Genomic DNA, 8,711 nt, shown 5'->3' on the forward strand with positions numbered 1-8,711 from the left:
GGAAGACACTAACAGCAAACCCCTTTCAAACAGCGTTCTGTTGGTAATACTATCATGGTAGATAGTTTTTCCCCCACCTAAAACCAAAACTACCAAACAATGTACATCTTTGCATGTCAGAAGGGAGCTGAATGCAGGAAGCACAATGAAGAGAGGTACAACCTACAATTACCATTTCAAAGACAAGTAAACAAAATCAAAATCCCCATAAGAAAACACGCTAATACCAAAGGATAGCAAAATACTAAATACTATTTTAAATACCTTTATCGTTTGTTATAAAATTATTTTGCTTATTGAAAAAAAATCAGAAAATACATAAAGATATGTAAGATATATATAAATAACCACCATTAACATTTTATTACATACTCTTCCAGAATATTCAAAATAATCTGGGATATGTATATAGCAATAATTATAGATTTATATCATAATTTATAATGACTGACAAAAAAAGCATCACGTCTTTAATTATAAGTTTGGGACTCAGTGGAGTAAATTTTACAAACTAAAATAAAAGTCAGGTACGAGTTCCATTTGTCATAAATGTTAAAAAAAAATACTATTTGAATTTTAAGAAGATGTAAAGGAAGAATTGATGACAGGAAGGGAAAAAAATCAGATCCATTAGAAAAAATATAATGAAAATGCTTTTATGTTTGTATTTACAAAGTAAATTTCAAACTTTTATCATTAATCAAATGTGATTAATATATTTTCAATCTGGTAAAAATTTAAATCCTTTTAAAAGATATTTTAATTTTCAACAAACTTGTATTCAAGAACCTTAATAAAATCAATTTTGTTTAAAATGAAAAGTATAATGCTACGTTAGCACTTGTGAGATCAAACATAAATGCTGAACTGATCTTTCTCTCCTCTAGACTCATTTGTGCTCATTTTCTGTCTGGCTAGTTTTCACTTAACCACTGCCTGATAAATCTTCAATGGTTGAATTGAAATTTTAATAAAAGTTAAACAACCACATTGGATTTAAAGTATAAAACAGTATTGCTTTCTCCAAGCTCCTTTTGTTTCACCTCAATCTATTTACAAAGTTCTTAAAACATAGACATTTCTTGTCCTCTGTAACCCAAATCGGGTAAAATGAACCCAGAATGGACAAGCTGTCTGTAGTATGTACATAAAGGCATGGCATAACTATTGTTCATCTTTCTTGTCAATTTTACTCAGAGATTTTTGGGGAGACCAGTTAAGCATTCCTTATGTTTGTTTGTTTGTTTGTTTGTTTTCAGCTCTATAGTAATTCATATGTTACAGCAAATATCGCTTCAAAGCTGGTGGAATGTTTTCTACCCAGGGCTGATCATTTCACTTTGATAGTTTATTTTTTTAATTGTTATTCCCATTCCCCTATCCTCTCCCTTTTGTAAACCATGAGCTTGTTCTTTATATCTATGGGTCTGTTTCTGTTTTGTTTATTCACTTTTTTTTTTAGGTTTCACATATAAGTAAGGTCATAGAGTATTTGTCTTTCTCTGACTCATTCACTTAGCATAATACCCTTGAGATCAATCCATGTTGTCACAAATGGAAAGATTTTATTCTTTTTTATTGTTGAATAATATCCCATTGTGTGTGTGTGTGTGTGTGTGTGTGTGTGTGTGTGTGTGTGTGTGTGTGTGTATCAATCACATCTTTATTCATTCATCTACTGTTAGATATCTAGGTTGTTTCCATATCTTGGTTATTACTGGTAATGCTGCAATGAACATAAAGGTGTATATATGTTTCAAATTGGTATTTTTGTTTTCTTTGGATAAATATCCAGAAATGGAATTGCTGGATCATATGGCAGCTCTATTTTTAATTTTCCGAGGGAACTCCAGACTGTTTCCCATAGTGGCTGCACTAATTTACAATCCCACCAATGCTGTGTGAGGATTCTCTTTTCTCCAAATCCTTGCCAGCTCTTGTTATTAGTCAATTTGTTGATAATAGCCATTCTCACAGGTGTGAGGTGATATCTCATTGTGCTTCCAATTTGCATTTTTCTGATGATTAGTGATGTTGAGTATCTTTTCATATGTCTTTGGCCATCTATATGTCCTCTTGGGAGAAATGTCTCTAGGTTCTCTGCCCATTTTTTAATTAGATTGCTGTTTTTTTGCTGTTAAGTGGTATGAATTCTTTATATTTTTTGGATATTAGCCCTTTATTGAATGTATCATTTGCAAATATCTTCTATTCAGTAGGTTATCATTTCATTTTGTTGATGGTTTGCTTCGCTGTGCAAAAATTTATTAATTTGATGTAGTCCTATATGTTTATTTTTCTTTTGTTTCTCTTGTTCAAGGAGATATATTCAATAGATTAATTGATTTCTCAACTGCTTATGGAATAAAATTCAAATTCCTTGGCCTGTCATGCATCCAGAGTCCCAACACATCCTAAGTCTCGCTTTGTTTCCCCATTTTATTACTCTGTTCCAAGCTAAATTGCAGTACTCCCAGTTCTCCGTACACATCTAAACTTTCTCTATGTCTTCAGCTACTCTGTTCCAACTTGAATGCTTCCCCTGTCCTGCCACTATCATCTATTAAGCATAGTCTAAGTGCGACCTCTACCAGAAAGCCTTCCATGATCTCTGACCCTGAGAAGTTATGCTTTTTCTGATCTGAATACAAAATTTATACATGCCTCTTTCACTGAATTTATTTTTTGCCTTATATGATATTTACATGTATCTCTTACTTTCCCTATTAAAATATAAACCCTTTGATGGAAGGTAAAATGTGTGTGTAAATGCCTAATAAGTAAGTAATGAATGAATAAATATATTAGCATCCTTCCAAAAAGCCAGAAATGTCACTAATTCAACTTGTTTTAATTTTATCCTTCAAACATATTTAACCTTGTATGTAATCAGAAACACACAAAGCAAAAGGATCACTTAGTACAACAATTAGTTTCAATTATCTCTTATAACAAGTGGAAAGAAAGGGAAATGCCCTTTAATAAAATCTGCAAAGATCCTAGCTGTTCAAAGTTTGTACTAGGAACTCATTGCCAAGTTCCTTTTAAATTCTGTCAGCAGGATTTCAACCATTTTAAATTAAATGTATCACCTAAAAAATCTATGGCATTTAATACACCCACTTTTCAGAGATATGAAATTCTGTTTTTCTTTATGTAATTTAATTGATGGTGCCAGAAAATGTCTGATTAATAGCTGTTTCTGGTTTGGTGAAAATGACTAAAACAAAAGTTGGATAAATTATTTTATACAGAGATGTTTGGTCTAAGTGCAGAACCAGACTTAGTATGTAATGTTTGCAGGCCCTTCTTAGAACTGCCTGTAACTATCATAGACTGTAAAATGAACTTGGAGCTAGTTTTAGTGAGGGCATGATTACAGCAAAATATATTTTTGTAATTCTCCCAATCATACACAAACATAAAAACATGTTTGTTGTTGTTTCAGAAAGGATTGGAGGCATCTGAGAAAACAACATAAAAATAAATAATAAAAATAACACCACCACCACAGCTTTTTGAACACAGAGATTGCCAACATGAAAATCTTATTTTAATTTAGCTTAAGCTTTGGAAAGTAACCAAATGCTGAGAAATCTACAGAACTTATTTTATAAATTTTTGTTTCTTCTATCCATGAAGCGGGTACAATATAACACAAAAACAAATGGACATGAATGTGTGTGATTTCAATAGCTTTCTTCTTATTCCCAGCTTTACTTAGATATAACTAAGGAATTCCTTTTGGAGTTACTTCCAGAGCTCTTCCCAGTAATTCCAAAAAGAACTTCTTAGTCTGATTGGCTTAGATTTATGCAAAACCGGTTTTTGTTGGAGGTAGCTCTTTGATTGCTTATTTTCCTTAATTGGAAATTATCATTTTCAAGGACCATTGACTCTAGTCTTTCCTCCTCTCCTAGAATTTCTCAGCCACTTCATTTTTATCCACCATTCATAATATGCACAAGTATTTCTGTTGCACAAAAGCAAATAAGTAAGGTTTTTTTAGCAGAAGAAATAAATTCTATTAGCTTACTCTACTTTTCCAATAACGTGCTATTCAGAAATATAAATAATCTTATATCCTTTAGAGCTGGAAACTCCAAATAAGGTGAATTATACTGAAATATACCCAATATCAAAATATATGATTAACAACTTCAGAGAGTCACTGAATATCCATTCATTATCAAGAAGTAGATTTTTCTGAATTATTTTTTTAAAGTCATATTTACTGAGGTATTATATGATAAAACTCACTCTTTTAAATATAGTTTGATGAGTTGTAACAAATGTACAGTTATGTAAACACCACCACAATCAAGAAACGGAACATTTCCATTTCCATTTAGAAAAGTTCCTTTATTCCCCTTTGGGGTCAATCATTCCCCTAACCCCAGCCACAGGCAACCACTAATTTTTTTTTTTGTCCCTATAGGTTTGCCTTTTCTAAGATGCAACATAAATGGAATCCTGAAGTATGTAGTCTTTTGTCTCTGACTTCACTTAGCATAATGTTTTGAGATTCATCCATGTTGTCTCAAGTATTTTGCCTCATGTGAAAAAAAATAAAAAATAACATAATAATGACTATTCCTAGGGATAAAGTTTAAGTAATATGTGATGAACTGCTCATCACTACATCTGGATCATTGTAGTCCCTCAATAAATATTAGTCTTCCTCCAGTTTTTACTAAGGCGCAGAATCTCTTTGGGTCCTAGAGAAAGCACTATAGATGCCATTTGTCAAATAATTCTAGACCCATTTACAGATAAATAAAAGGGCAGCCAAATGATATCGATGACTATAGGAACGCTGTGGCCTATAATGTTTGAGTTTGGTACACTATTCCAATTACCTTTTTCTACACTTTCTCTCGGATTACACTCTAATGTCTTTCAGTTTTGAAAAAAGAATAACAATTTTTATTTCAAATCATGTATAAAATACGCTAGAAAACAACTATTTTCTTAAATCTCTAACTGAATGGAAGTGAGAGGTAAGAAAAAACACGGAGATAATCTCTGAAAATGATGACTGGACTGAGTGAGTAAATCACACATATGGATAGCATAAATGATCATTACCAAAACCCAGCAAGAAGCACAGATCTAGACTAAGGAGATGCACTAGTCCGTCAAAAAAATCACATTTCACACACTTTCAAAAAATTTCACCCACTTTCAACAAAAGTCACACTTTCAAAAGCAATTGATACCCACCAAACAACATACTTGGACAATTATTTATTGAGTCCCAAAAGCAAGATCATATTGGAGGCTTTTATTCTACTTAATTTAGAAAACTATTTAAATAAATGTTTGTATGTACATTTGCTTAATTTAAATTTTCATTATTTGTGTATTACTGAATTTAATTTTTTTATTCATAATTTGTGTGAGTACTACTGAAAGTTGTAAAAGTGATATCCTTTTCATTTTATTTATTAAATAAATTTAGTAACTACTACTAGATAACAGCACAATCTGATATTGGAAAATATAAAAGCAAGTCATATTTGACATTTGGATGTCATTGCTATCAAGGCCTGGTTATAAATACTTAACTAGTAAAGATAGATTACATTCTGTGAAACATCTGCGTTTATTACTAGCATGCAGTTATACATGTAAAGTAATTATGTTACATGAAATGTTAAGCCTACTACTGCCCAGCCTACTGCTCAGTCTGGATAAAAAGTAACCTCTACTAGGTTTCCTGGCACTAGGGAAGAAGCAGACCAATGAACGATGAGGACACTGTCAGAGGAAAGACTCTCACTACTATTCTTTTGAAGTGAAATATATAAATAATAAATGATACCAAAAGAAATCACAGCAGAAAATTAATGTGCAAATTTTGAAAGTAACCAAAAGAAAGAGGTGGGAGGCTGTTAAATTTCTGACAATGAATAAACCAACCCACCTGCTAATCTCCCCACGTGAAATTGTATCTAAATCACCAGCTTCAATTTTAAATAATAATAGGTACCATTTATTGAGAAAAGAGCTTTGCATACATTCTGTCATTCAATCTTCAACATAACCCTAGGAGGTATATATTATGGTTTCTATTTTATAAATGAGAAGATTGAAAGTCAGAGACATTAACAATATGTCTAGTCATACACTTATAAGAAAATAAAGATTAATCTCATGTTTTTCAGAATACAAAGCTAGAGCTCTTAGCCATGAACCTAAGTCATCAATTACTTCAAGTGCTTCTTAAGATAGAAAACTCTTTAGGACAGAAACAATCAAATAATCAAACCATGACAATTCTTTATTGTTGAGAGATTCCAACAATGATAAAAAGGTTATGGGAGCTAGGTAGAGTAGGCCCCCATTATCCATGGGTGATACATCCCAAGACTCCCAGTGGGTGCCTGAAATCACAGATAGTATTAAACCATATATATATACTGCTTTTTTCTATACATGCATACCTTTAATAAAGTTTAACTTATAAATTAGGCAATTTCATAGATAGATTCATGTGTTCTTATATAGCAACCTCAGCATACAATATTCTTTCTCTCCTTATTAAGCCAAGAACTTTTACCTTTCCAATCAAAGTAAGCACTTTATGATTTCTCTTTGGCATATCCAAATTGCCAGCTTCACTACTCTTGCCCTTTACTTGAACATAAGCACTATAATACTGCGACAGTCAATGTGATAACCAAGACAGCTACTAAGTGACTAACGGCAGGTAGTGTCTACAGCATGAATGTGCTGCACAAAGGGATGATTCACATACTGGGCAGGACAGAGCAGGTGGGTGTGAGATTTCATCATGCTACTCAGGACAGCATACAATTTAAAACTTTTGAATTGCTTATTTCTTGAATTATTTCTGGAATTTTTCATTTAATATTTTCAGACTGAGATTGACCATGGGTAACTGAAACCACAAAAAGAGAAACGGTAGATAAGTGGGGGCTACTGTATACTGGTATCTCTTATGTTTATTTATGGCAATTTCTGTGTTACTCTTATTTTGAATTGTTTTCAAAATTAAGAGTGCAACAAAAACACCGAGTTGGAAAATAAATCAATACTCAATACATCAGAGCACTTCAAGGATGGTAGTTAGGACCTCTGAAAATTTGCTTCTCTATAAAAGCAATGAGAAAGAACACTGGTAAAAAAAATTACCAAAATCAACTTTTCAGAACTCTGAAATTAACTCAAGACTTGTAACAGTTCAGTGAGTATTCAAGAAAAACAGCTGAAACTTGATAAGAACAGTACATTTGGGGGTTGTTTTAATTTGTCCTAATCCCATCTTCTTTTCTCAGACTTGCAGTAGCCTTGAAAACTAACAGCTTCACAACGGTGGCAGCTGTGAAACCCTTGGGCCTACCAGCCACCAGAGAGGGTAGAATCAGTTTGGACTTCCCCAAGAACCCAGTCCCTGGAGAATATTACTATTTGACCTGTCTAGCAGCTCCCTGAAAAGAACAATTCTCAAATTTTGTCTTTATTTGACCTGAGGCAGAGGGTACTCTATGCAAATTGACATATCCTCAGGGCATTTGTTGAAAACAATTGACAATGTTTAATGTCCATTGATGTGGCAATTGTTTGATGTACCAGCTGCTGGAAGGAGGTATTATCAGGTAGGGCTAATAAGAAGATGATCAAAAAACAGAAAAGGAAAATCTTGGGGTTGAAATGTCCATAGGAGACTTTGAAAAACTTGTGATATATTACTGGACTCTAGAAAGCCACATGCATGTGCAGGATTGTGTGCATGTCTAGGAAGACCTAAGAACATGGTAATCTCTCACCTGTGGCTTTGAGGTTCTGCACAAAGTTAAAGCTAAGATAGAGTTATGAGAGCTAGAACATTCAAGAAATGCCCCCAAAACACACACATGCGCGCGCGCACACACACACACACACAGAGCCCCTATGCAAAGACTGGGAGACTTATCTTTACAGTATTTACGGAAATCTCTGTCCATTCAAGAGCTGAGGACTAGGTTAAGCAAATAGAGATATCAGTGGTCTGACACAACAAAAAAAACACAGACTTTACATAATTATTCCAGGAAAGTCACTGAACAAATAAATGTTAACAAATAGCAACAACAACAAACCCTGGAAGTGGGAAAATCTAATATCCAAAATTACCACATCGTATTACTATAAATGACCACTTTTCAACAAATGTATGACACTCAGAGAAACAGGAAAGTATAGCAGTTTCTCAAATAATATTGTTCCGTTCAACATCATTTTGTTATAACATTGATGAGATGCCTTAGGAACTTAACTCTTGTTTCTATTAATTAGCCTATGGTAAAACTGGTGTAGCTACTTGTTGTTCTGCTAACAGTCATGGAACCTCGCTATGATGTTAAGTGAAGACTTACTGTATGGCCAATACACAGCGGAGGCGCGGGGAGGTAGGAGGGGAAGGGAAGCAAGAAATAGAAACTGTCCCTGGGAAGCCCAGATTAATATACACAGACTTTAAATCAGCTATTATAATTTTTTAAGAACTGAAACTATAAAACTATTAGAAGACAAAAGAATAAATCTTTGTGACCTTGGATCAGACAATGGTTTCTTATATATGATATCAAAAGCACAAGCAACCAAAAATAAAATAGATAAGTGAACTTCATGAATATTAAAAATGTTTATCCTCAAAAGAACATCTCAAGAAAAGACAACTCACAGAATAGAAGAAAATATTTGTA

This window comes from Pteropus alecto, unplaced genomic scaffold (genome assembly GCF_000325575.1).
Source record: "Pteropus alecto unplaced genomic scaffold, ASM32557v1 scaffold222, whole genome shotgun sequence".
Taxonomy (NCBI): Eukaryota; Metazoa; Chordata; class Mammalia; order Chiroptera; family Pteropodidae; genus Pteropus; species Pteropus alecto.